Source organism: Gossypium hirsutum, chromosome A13 (genome assembly GCF_007990345.1).
Source record: "Gossypium hirsutum isolate 1008001.06 chromosome A13, Gossypium_hirsutum_v2.1, whole genome shotgun sequence".
NCBI classification, from domain to species: domain Eukaryota; kingdom Viridiplantae; phylum Streptophyta; class Magnoliopsida; order Malvales; family Malvaceae; genus Gossypium; species Gossypium hirsutum.
In genome coordinates, this window is record NC_053436.1 from 7,536,861 (window position 1) to 7,550,178 (window position 13,318).

The window sequence follows — 13,318 nt, forward strand, 5'->3', positions numbered from 1 at the left end:
CGGCCATCACCTATTTAATGGCATAATTTCACTTTAAAGGCCCCCAATTTATGATACATGGAAAATTTGATACCCTTAGCTATCAATTTAAGACTTTTGCACTTTATGCGGTTTAGTCCTTTTTCGCAATTGGGCTCAGAAACGTCAAAATTAACTCACCAAAATTTTTATGCACTAATATAAACATGCTATAACATCTAAATGATTATAAAATAATTTATTCAACTCCAGATTCGTGGTTCCTAGACCACTATTCTGACTAGGCCCTAAATGGGCTGTTACATAAATATCTCATTTAATCTTTCAAGCAAATAACCCCCACAAATTGAACTACTGAGTCGATCTTAATTGTTTAATTAATAACACTTCAAGAAATCCTTTCTTCTGGTTGATAGAATAATTCAAACATACAATATTTCATATTTCACTTATCATGCAAATCAGAGATAATTTACAATTGCATTAACTCAAAGTAAGAAGGATATCCTGATTCAATGCATTGACTTTGATCGACTTACTTGAGAGAAGAAATTCATCATACAAATTGGAGCTTGTGATTTCACTAGTTATGCCTTTGCCGATGTCAAGTCCTTACATGAAAATTAGAGAAATTCGGATACTATAATCACCACGTTACTATGATTGAACTAGAAGCATAACCATATTTGACATCTTTACCACAAGTTGAAGAACACACTTTAGATATGAGCCATGATTAACAGATTATAGAGTAAAGATGACAAAGAAATCAATTTAAAGAAATTCAAGATAAAGAAATCCAAGGTACGGTACCATACCAAAAGACCGAGAACAAATCTCATAAGAAAATAGTAGAGATCTTGATGACTCCTCAGAGGAAAGAAGTCTAGAAGAAAACATCATGTAGACCCACTGTAATTAAATGCAACAAAGACAATTTACTTTTCACATATATATATCGGATAGAACAACAATCAGAAGAAATAGAATCATAGCATCGTCAATTCCCAACAGACGAAATATAATAGAATGCCAGAGAGTAATAGAGCAATACGGATCATAACCAATCAGACTAACAATGCTTTCATTTAATATCATGATTAGAAAACATTATCATACTATAAAGTTTCATCAGAAAATAGATAGCCACAAGAATACTTCTAAGGAAAATTGAACACATAGAATACCCCAGAAGAGATTGTCATAATCGGCTCAACTGTAACTGCCACACTCAAATATCTTACATTTCAAATATTATTTCATCAACTATTTCTACCATCACTAATTTCCGAATCATTTCTCTCATCAAATAAAATCAGTTCAGAAGAGATTCTAATTAATATGTTCTTTCAACATCGCACCTAAATAAGTCGATTTACTAAAGTTAACTTCTTCTCTAACTGAGATATTGCGTAAACTGAATAATCTTCAGGTTAATTTGGTATCTTTCTAGCTCTGTCTTTACTAATCAACCCATTCTCAGTCTTTGATCATATTTATAGCTATTATACCATTAAACTCTTTGGTTTCATACTTGTGAGCCTATTCAACACAATTCTTGTGAAACTTTATTATAAGACACCTCATTGGTAAAGAGGGGGCGAGGTCGTAAGGCCTCTAACTCGATTCTCATATCTACCCATATGACATAACTTTCATCATCATTATAATATCATCACAGTTATACAATTCATTTCAAGAAAGTTCCCACACATATCCATGTTTCACAAATTTTTTGATTATCTTATTTATACAAGTGCACTCATGCATATATTTTATGAATTTTGGGTGACTTTACTCGTCACATTCACTTAATCAAACAAGTCGAGCACATAACATCATACGAATATCAAGCAAACATGGATGAGCTTATGACAACATAAACATCCATATCATACCTCATCACATACATATCATGATCCCCTATTCATACCTTTTTGATTTTTTACTCATCATAGTTGTACTTCACTCAAATACTTTAGTACCACTATCAACATGGTCGAGTGCAGCTCGGTTGGAGAGTACTTCTGTCTAAACAAGATAGTTCTCATTCGCGCCGGGAGACATCACACTATCACAAATTTATTGCATGTATAGCTACACTCTTACACATGTTAGGTTAATCCGAGAACTGACTAAACCATAGCTCTTATACCACTAAATGTAACACTCCTTACCTGTGTCCGATGTCAGGATAGGATACGAGGCATTATCGAACTTAAACACAAGCAAACATGTAAAACTGGGCCATAAATTTAGTTCTAATCAAATTCATTCATTCATATGAAAATTGTCCCTTGTATGAGCCTACGAGACCCAAAACAAACATTGAGAGCGGTTTGGGACCAAACCGAGAACTTTGATAAATTTTGGGAAAACTTAGAAAATTTTTCATGCAATAGGGTCACACACCCGTGTGGACACAGGGGAGGCCTTGTAACTCTCTGTTTATGACATTAGCAAACAAAATGAACCACACAGCCAAGCCACACACCCGTGTGCTAGGTCGTGTGGCTAATTAAATTCTCACAAATTAAGTGCAGACTTCACATGCCTTGGACACACGCCCATGTCTCCAGGCCGTGTCCTACACATGGCTGAAGCACACAGCCGTATTTCTGCCCGTGTAGCCAATACTTAGGTTACTTTCCAAGCCTTTTGTTACTCTTAATCCCAACCATACTTATACACATCAAAGGCATATAACATAGCATCAATTTAATGATTAAACATCCTCATTTAAGGTACAATTATAGCATTTACATGCCATCATCCATGTATTCCACGCACTCATTATTACCACATCTAAACACACCAATTCACATTTATTTAGCATTGTCATTTTGATGACTACTTTTACCTTTATACTATGATTATCAACTTACCAATTAATCCCAACTTAACCATCAAGCATTCTTATTTAGGGCATTATTATCTTATTACCATATCACACATTTATTCTATGGCTATGACCACTTCGATTGGTCATAATGCATTCATCAAGCACACATGGATATATGCCATGACACTATCCATTCATAGCAAACAAGGGTAACCACATCATATGAAATCTTAGCACATGCATACACATAACCAGATCTCAAGACATTAGCATAGATAAATAGTGTAATAGCTCGATTTCGGGCCTAGTCGGAACAGTGGTTTTGACACCACAAATCCAAGGTCAAAAAAAATTATTTTATTGATATTTTATGGGTTATAGCATGATTTTGAAGGTGCATGAAAATTTTGGTGAATTAATTTTAACGATTGCATGCTTAATTGTGAAAAAGGACTAAATTGCATAAAGTGTAAAAGTCCTATTTTATTAGCTAAAGGTGTAAATTAACTATGAATCCTATTGTGAAGGTATTTAAAGGGCAAATAGACCCTTTTGAGAGAGGTGGCCGGCCATGGGAGACAAAGAAATAGAAAAGTCAACATTTGGTGAAATTAGGTGATAAAATTGAATAAAATAAAACAAATAGGAAAAGTTGTCATTTTCTCATCTCTCTCCTTCTTTCTCCACCAATTTCTCTTCAAGAAAATAGCCATGGAAGCTTAAAATTTTCAGCAATCTTAAACTCTTGCAAGTAAGTCTTCTTGGTGACCTTTCTTGATAATTTTTATGTTTTTAGAACCCCTAAAGCTTAATCTAGCTAATGAGGGGACTATATTGCAAAAAGGTTGAGAGTCTAGGATTTTACCATGAAAGCATATGTGTTGTTATTTGAAATTTTATGGAAGAATATGAGTTATGGTTGTGAAATAAACAACTTTTGTAAATTGATTTTCATGGAAAACACCTAAAAGGACCATTTTGTAAAAGTTATAAAATAGGTTGTCATTGTGTGAAATAGTGAAAATTTGGGGTTTTTATAAGAGAAATAAATGGTCGGTTAGGCTTGGATAATAAGGAAATTCGATAAAAATTGATTTTCGGGCCCAAGGGTGAAATGGTTATTTTGTGAAAGTCTAGGGGCAAAATGGTCATTTTTCCAAATTATAAATTATTGAGCGTTTAGATTTAATTGATGATTAAATGACTAAATGTTTCCATTTTAGATCAAGAAATACAAAAATCAGACTTGGATCGAGGAAAGGCCAAGCTTGTGGATTATGTTGATTAGTTGCCCACATTTTGTAAACCAAGGTAAGTTGTACGTAAATAATGCAAATTAAATGTTACCATGTATCATACAATTAGTTTGACATGAATTTTTGTATGAGAATTAATGTAACAAAGACTTTCGGTTGAACAGTAGGAATAGATTGGGATATTCATGCCATGACATTGGGTGATATGTGTGCTAGTGTAAGACATGTCTGGGACATGCATCGACCTCAAGATATACAAGCCATTGTAAGACATGTCTGGGACATGCATCGGCATTGAGACGAGAGCTAGTGTAAGACATTTCTGGGACATGCATGAGGCTCGAGATATACAAGCTAGTGTAAGACCTGTTTGGGACATGGCGTCAGCTTGTTGTGTGTCAGTGTAAGACCTGTCTGGGACATGACATCGACACCGATAGATGAGAGCTAGTGTAAGACCTATCTGGGACACAAAATCGGCCTCTATATATGAAAGTCAGTGTAAGACCTGTCTAGGACATGGCATCGACTTTGATATGCTAGCTAGTGTAAGACCATGTCTGGGACATGGCATCGGCATCTTATCCCATGTTTGGGGCTATTGAATATCCTGTAGTATTCCAAATGCTTTAACGGGAGATTTATGGTTTATATCAATATGAGAGAACTTATGACCATGTGGTGAGTGGAACAGGTACCTAAATGAGAATTACTAAATACGAGCTTCATTTACGTTGTATGTTTAGTAAGGAAGGAAAGTGAATAAGTTATGCTAATGACCATTTGTGTATTTTACATGAAGTATGAATTGTGAATTCAACCAACGTTGTATGCTTGGTGAGAGATGAATATGAACAATTAATATTTATGAATCCTCACTTTCTTGTGCAAATTGAGTTATATTGAGAGTTGATCCCTTATGGTAACTTGTAGTTATTTCATTATTTACATGCGACTTAATAAACTTTATGCTTACCCATTTTTCCTTTCCATTTCCTTGTAGTGCCGCCAAATTAGTCGTGGATCAGATACCGTCAGAGGACTCATTCACACTATCATTTGAAGTACTTGGCATAGTTAGTTCTTTTATTTTGATTATGGCATGTATAGGACTTTGTCTTTTAGATTTTGTGTCTTTATTATTTGGCCGAATATGTTGGCTTGGGACGAAACCCTTCATTTTGTATAAGGCTACAACAATTGATGATATTGCATGAAGGAGTAAGTGTATGCCTGGATTGTTATAGTGTGATGAAGGTCATTTTTAATTATCATGTTATGGTCGAATTGGTCTAATGTTGATACATGGAATTGGTAACATTGATGAGGTATAAGTTAGTGCACGTAAGGGTGGCAAAAAGGCTTGCTAGATAGCCTTATTTTTGTCTACACTAGTAAACACACGGGCGTGTGTCTAGGCTGTGTGCAATATACGGTCAGCCCGATGGGCGTATTGTCTGACCGTGTGTCCCCTGCACCTTGAATTTGCAAGTCAATATGAATGGTAGTAAACACACGGGCAGAGACATGACCGTGTGTCTCAACCTTGTGGAGAACGCAGTCCCTAGCCACAGGTGTGTGCCTTGGCCTTGTGCCCCTAATTGGTTGCTGACTTCAGAAACAAGATGTCAAGGTTTTTACAAACGGGCTGTGACACGGGCGTGTCATGGCCGTGTGAGGGACACGGGCTATAGACATGGGCGTGTGCCCGGTAGTGTGAAAACCCCTATAGATTTGAATTTGGAATTAAATTCACACAGGTTTGGGACACGAGCATGTCCCTTTGTGCTTAGGCTGTATGAACCACACGGGCCTTCAGCACGACCATGTCAAAATGGCCACACGGGCATTTCGCCTTTCCACACGGGCATGTGCCCTTGTTTCAAGTGACATTTTTCAAAGTTTTCAAAGGTGTTTAGATTAATCCCAGATTGTTTCCAAAGTGTGATTTGGGCTTTGTAGGCCCATATTAAGAAATCCTAGATTAAGAGTGAAATGTTTTAAATTTGATCTAGTTTTTATAACTCAGAAATGATTGTATGTATGCGTTTAAGTCAGGTAATGCCTCGTGCCCAGTCTCGGCCTCGGACTTGGGTAAGGGGTGTTTCAAATAGGCTTACAAACCCATAACCAATATAAGCCACATCTCATGGCTATGTACAATGAATCAATATAAGCTAACATCATTGGCCAAATCATAAAAAAACACATATCATGATAATTAAGCCTCTATAAATGCCACTCACTCTAAAACATTTAAGACTTTCAATACCCCAAATTGATAATTTGATAGTGTGATGCTGCCTCCGACGATCTCTATTCCTCGAGCCGACCTGACAACACTAAAAGAAATGGAAAGGAGGGAGTAAGCTTTAAAGCTTAGTAAGCCCGTATGAAAATAATAAGTATTCCATTTATATACATTTACCAATTCCATCAAAATGTTCTCATAATTACTAATCAATCGATTATAAAGCTCATTCTTTTTAAACTATATCATAGCTTATCGTGCTTAGGTTTTGGTCAAGCAATCATAACCTCTTCATAAATGTACATCTCAACACTCGACTAATCATCTCAGCATATGTACTACAAATGCATATTACTTAAGTGTAACCATGCTTCTCAAGTCATATAGCTTGACATTATTCACAAATCACAAACTTAAAGGATAAGCACATTGTGTCTCAAATCACATTAATCTAAAAGTCCTACACATGTTCAACAATCAGATTCATCATATATTTGCACCTCATGAATATAAAATCCATACTCACAAGGTCATTATAGTGATCATTCTTGCAAGCATACTATCTCATTAACATTCTTACCACATATTCATCACACAATAAGTTCACTGCTCATGAGTTTTGAGTACGTACTTGTACTACCTCATTTTATAATCACTTACTTTCTTATCTTGGACAAACTCAATGAATTACACCTTGAATTATCCATTGAAATTCCCGTTGAACACTTCGAATATTATTGGATACTCGAAATCTTACTAAAGAAATCTCATACGATGCCAATGTCCTAGACATGGTCCTACACGTAGAACCCATCTCTATGCCGATGCCATATCCCAAGTATGGTCTTATACGGGATCTCATATCACATATCACATGTTGATCGCTTTCGAGCTACTCACGGGTCTGTTCACATAGGCTGTTAGGTATCCGCAATACACTTTAAAATATGGCTAGAAATGGATAGATCATGTTACAAGGACTTCAAAAATGCAAAAAACATAAAAAATGGGGCTTGAATGCACTTACTATTGAGCTTGGAAACTTGAAAACCCTATCCATGGTGTCTTCTTGGTTCACTCAACCATGGGGAAGAAAAGATGGACAAATTTTTGCTTTTATTTTGTCTTTTAGTCCATTTAATTACCTAATTACCAAAATACCCTTAATGCCTTTCTTTGAAATTTTATTTATCCAAGCCCATTTTTGTCCAAAATTTAGAACTTGGTCAAATTACCATTTAAAGACCTCTAATTAATGATCCAATTCAATTTCATGCTAAAAGCTTCTAGAACTCACATTTTGCATCTTTTACAATTTAGTCCCTAATGTCAAATTAGACATTTTATCCATAAAATTTGTTCATGAAATTTTCACACAAGTATGAAAACACATAATAGGTCTTATAATAGTCATAAAATAATTATTTCTATTTTAGATTTGTGGTCTCAAAACCATTGTTCTGACTAGGCCCTAATTCGAGATGTTACAAGAGTTACTCAGATTACCACCAGTTAGAGAGGTTGAATTTTATATAGTTCTTGTTCTAGGAACAACACTGATATCTATAGCACCATATAGAATGCCCCCTACATAATTAAAAGAGTTGAAAGCACAGTTGCAAGAACTGACTAACAGAGTTTTCACTAGAGCTAGTTCTATACCTTGGGGTGCACCGGTTCTATTTGTTAAGAAGAAAGATGGATCCTTGAGATTGTGTATTGATTATAGAAAGCTCAAGAAAGTTACAATCAAGAATAAGTATCCACTACCTCGTATTAATGACTTGTTTGACCAGTTGAAATGTGCTACAGTATTTTTGAAGTTAGATCTTCGTTTTAGTTACTATTAGTTACGAGTTAAAGACTCGGATGTACCAAAAATAGCCTTCAGAACTAGGTATAGGCATTATGAATTCCTTGTGATGCCGTTTGGCTTGACTAATGCACCTGTGGTATTTATGGATTTAATGAATAGAATTTTTAGACTGAATCTGGATAGATTTGTTGTTGTATAAATTGATGATATCCTGGTATATTCTTGAGATGAAATCGAACATGCTAATCATTTGAGAATTTTTTTGCAAACCTTGTGTGACAAACAACTGTATGCTAAATTTAAGAAATATGAATTTTGGCTTTGGGAAGTTGGTTTTCTTGGACATATAGTGTCTGTTGAAGGTATTAGTGTGGATCTAGATAAAATTTTAGCAATTGTTAATTGAAAACCACCAAAAAATGTATTTGAAGTCAGAAGTTTTTGGGATTACCTGGTTATTATTAGAGATTTGTGGAAATGTTCTCGATGATAGCTTCGCCGATGACACGACTATTGGAAAAAGATGTGAAATTTGAATGGACTGATAAATGTTAGCAAAGTTTTGACCAGTTGAAAGCCCTATTGATTGAAACACCAATTCTAGTTCAGCCTGAATAAGGTAAGGAATTTGTAATTTACAGTGATGCATCGTTGAATGATTTAGGTAGTGTTTTGATACAGAAGGTAAAGTAATAGCCTACGCTTCTAGACAGCTAAAACCATATGAAAAGAATTGCTCGATACATGACTTAGAATTAGCAGCGATTATATTTGCTCTGAAAATATGGCGACACTATCTGTTTCCTGAAAAATGCCATATATTCATTGATCATAAAAGTTTAAAGTATTTGATGTCGCAAAAAGATTTGAATTTGAGACAACTAAGGTGGCTTGAATTGTTGAAAGACTATGACTTGGTTATTTATTATCATTCGGGAAAAGCAAATGTGGTTGCAAATGCTTTGGGTAGAAAGTCTCTATTTGCTTTACGAGCCATGAATACCTGATTGTCATTGGTTGATGATGGTTCAATCTTAGTGGAGCTAAAAGCTAAACCGACATTTCTACAGCAGATTTGTAAAGCTCAGAAAAATGATGATGAGTTACAAGCTAAACAAGTACAATATGAGTTGACTTCCGATTCAGAATTTCATATTGGACCTAATGATTGTCTATTATTCAGGGGTAGAGTATGTGTACCAAAGAATTCAGAGCTTATACAGAAGATTTTGCACGAAGCATATTTATGTCCGTGCATCAGGGAAGTAATAAAATGTATAATGATTTGAAAAAGATGTACTGGTGGCCGGGAATGAAACGTGATATTTCTGAATTTGTATCTAGATGTTTGGTATGTCAGCAAGTTAAAGCTGAACATCAAGTACCTTCGAGATTATTACAGCCAGTCACGATACTAGAATGGAAATGGGAAAGAGTTACTATGGAATTTGTGTCAGGATTACCCTTATCTCCGAAAAAGAAAGATGCCATTCGAGTACTCGTTGACCTTTTGACGAAGTCTGCACACATTATTCCAGTATGTATGGATTACTCTCTAGATAGATTAGCAGAGTTGAATGTTTCAGAGATTGTCAGATTACATGAAGTGCCGGTCTCCATTATTTTTAATAGAGATCCATGATTCACATCCTGATTCTAGAACAAGTTACAAGAAGCTTTAGATACACAATTACATTTCAGTACTGCATTCCATCCTCAGACAGATGGTAAATTCGAACGTGTAATACAAATTTTAAAAGATATGCTTTAGTGTTGTGTTCTAGAATTCGAAGGCAATTGGGAATAGTATCTGCCTTTAGTTAAATTTGCATATAATAAAAACTATCAGTATAGTATTAAAATGAAACCATATGAGGCTCTGTATGGTCATAAATGTAGAACTCCGTTGTATTGGACTAAGCTCAGTGAGAAAAGATACACAGAATTGATTTGATTCGCGAAATCAAAGAAAAAGTGAAAGTGATTAGAGATAGTTTGAAAGCAGCTTCTGATCATCAAAAATCTTATGCAGATCTTAAAAGAAAAGAAATAGAGTTTCAGGTTGGTGATAAGGTATTCCTGAAAGTATCACCTTGGAAGAAAGTTCTTCAGTTTGGCCGTAAAGGCAAATTGAGTCCGCAGTTTATCAGGCTGTATTGGGGCTATTGAAAGAATCAGACCTGTTGCGTACCGATTGTCACTACCACTAAAACTAGAAAAGATTCAAAAATTTTTTCACGTGTCTATGTTATGATGGTATCAGTCAGACCCTTCACATGTTATCTCTTTGACAGATGTCAAGATTTAGCCAGATATGACCTACAGTGAAGAACCGATCAAAATTCTAGCACATGAGATTAAAGAACTGAGAAATAAAAAGGTAGCTTTAGTAATAATCCTCTGGCAACGACATGGTATAGAAGAAGCTACCTGGGAATCAGAGGAAACAATGAAAAAGCAGTATCCAAACCTGTTTAGTGGTAGGATTTTTGAGGATGAAAATTCTTTAAGGGGGGAGAGTTGTAACAACCTGTTTTCATTGAAATCAAAATAGTGGTTTTGGGACCACAAATCCGAGTCTGTAAGGAAAATTATTTTAATATTACTTTATGGTCTGCATTATGATAGGAATGTCGTATAAAAATTTCGTTAAGAAAATTTTACTGGTTATATGTCTATTTTGATAGAGGACCAAATTGCATAAAATGTAAAAGGTGAGTTCTAGTAGCTATAAGTATCAAATAGCTATGGAATTCAAAATTTGAGGTCCTTATATGGAAAATAGACCATTAAGAGGAGTTAGTAGATAAGTATGCTTAGTCATCCACGGAAAATGAAATAAAGAAAATGACTAAATTGTAAAGTAAAAATAATAAAAGATGATAAGTGATTAAATAAATAAAATATCATATTTTTCATCATCTTTCCAAAATATTTTTACATGGAAACCCTAGTTAGAAGAGCTTGAAGATAGCAAGCTTATTTGGCTCAATTAAGTGAGTATTCAAGTCCTATTTTTAGCAATTTTTATGTTTCTGAGATTGTAATTGCTTAATTTAGCTATCTTGGGGGATTAATTTGCAAATTTATCAAAGTACTAGGGTTTTTCCATGGATGAATATAGTTGAATTATGAATTTTTATGGTAGAAAATGAAAGATTGTTGATAGATAAACAACTTTTGTAAAGGGAATTTTGATGAAATTATGATTTAGGGACTAAATTGAAAAGTTGTAAAATTCATGGAAAAATTCTAAATTTTATGAAATATATGGGCTAGTAATGTTACATATAAAAATTGACTAGGCTTGGAATAAGGATTAAATTGCATGAATTTCATTTTTCGAGCCTAGGGATGATATTGTAATTAATTAAAAGAATAGGGACAAAATGATGATTTTACCTAGGATGTGAATTGGATTGAATTAAATATGAATTGTATTAAATTGAGTTAAATTTACTCATATAGATCTGGATAGACCAAATAAGAAATTGGATCGAGGAAAAGAGAAAGTGTCGGACTAGTAGACAACAAAGTACCAAACACTTGTTAAGATAAGTACGTGTAATTAAATTGTGTACGTTTATATATTTGAAATTGAATGTTGTGTATATATATATGACTTGTGTAATTTCCATGTATATGAAATTGATTACATATTCGACAAAGTCCGATAAATGTTAAGTCCCGTTTGAATAAATGAAATTCGATGGATATAAGATTCCCGAATTAGTTGTGGTCCTACATATGTTGCGGACACACCACAGCTCGAAAGAGCGTCCCATTATTAGCCCTCTTGAGCTTCCCGTTATATGGTTCTTGCGAGCTTCTCGTAAATAGCTCTTCGAAGCCTCCCGATCGGTTCTGATTTTGCATGTGTTCTACACACACTGCGGCTTTTATTAGCGTTCCGTTATATGGCTCTTTGTGAGCTTCTCAATTAAAGGCTCTGTTTGATCTTCCTTATTAATGGTTCTCAGGAGCTTCTCGGTATGACTCTCTTGAACTTCCCGATACATGGGTATCAGTAGCTTCCCGATTAAAGGCTCTTCGGATGTACCTGTTATTGGTTCACATGAGCTTCCTGTTATATGGCTCAAGAGAGGGCTTCCTGATTATGTGCTTTAAGGAGCACTCCCGAATATGAATTGAAATATTACAGTTTGTACACTTCAAGTGTACTACATGTGTATCCGTCAATATTTCTAATAAATTCAATGGGCAAAGTTCTGACATGGCATAATTTGAATTTGAGATAAATTATGATGGAAATGTATATGTTATATGAATATATGATGTGGAAAACATATGTACATGAAAAATTGTTACATGATGAGCTCATCCATGTTTCTTGATATTCACATGAATTACATGACATAACATGTTTCTTGAGATTATACGTGTTTAGGCAAATTGCCAAATTTCTTTGGATGAATTTTTGCATGCTTATTTTAAATGTAAATGAATGGTAAGTTAATTTCCCATTATACAAACTTACTAAGCATAATATGCTTACCCTATATTATTTTTCTTGTTTTATAGTAATTTGGAAGCTCGAAGTGGTTGGAATCTGGTCGGAGCATCATCACACTATCCTTTGGCTCATTTCAGTATTTGTAAAGAACTAGATTTTGGTATTATGACATTTATAGGTATGACAAATATGTGTTTTGGTTATAATTAGCCATTGGAATGGCTTGTGATCAATGTGTTTTGATGTGTATATACAAACATAGATATATATATATGAGATAATGTCATGTTTGATATAAGTGTTAAGTATGGACAAATGATAGTAAATTTCATAAGTATGTCTAAATGTATTTTTGGTCCAATAGGTAAGTTTGGAAATATGGATTTATGAAGTAATATGTCATGCATAAGACTTGATTTTTGGCTTGGTTTAAAAATCTTGGATTGGCTTGTGTATGTGTTAAAGTGTTTATGTAGGTGGAAGACCAATTGAGTGAGAAATATGGCTTAGAAATGGCCTTATTTCGTCCACATAGGGAGAGACACGGGCGTGTGTCTCAGCCGTGTGTCCCACGGGTGTGTGAATTGGCCATGTGTCCTCTGCATCTTTAGAATTTCAAATAGAATGATCAAAATTGATCACACGGCCTGACACACGGGCATGTGGCTTGGCCGTGTGACCCCTGCACTTACACATGGCC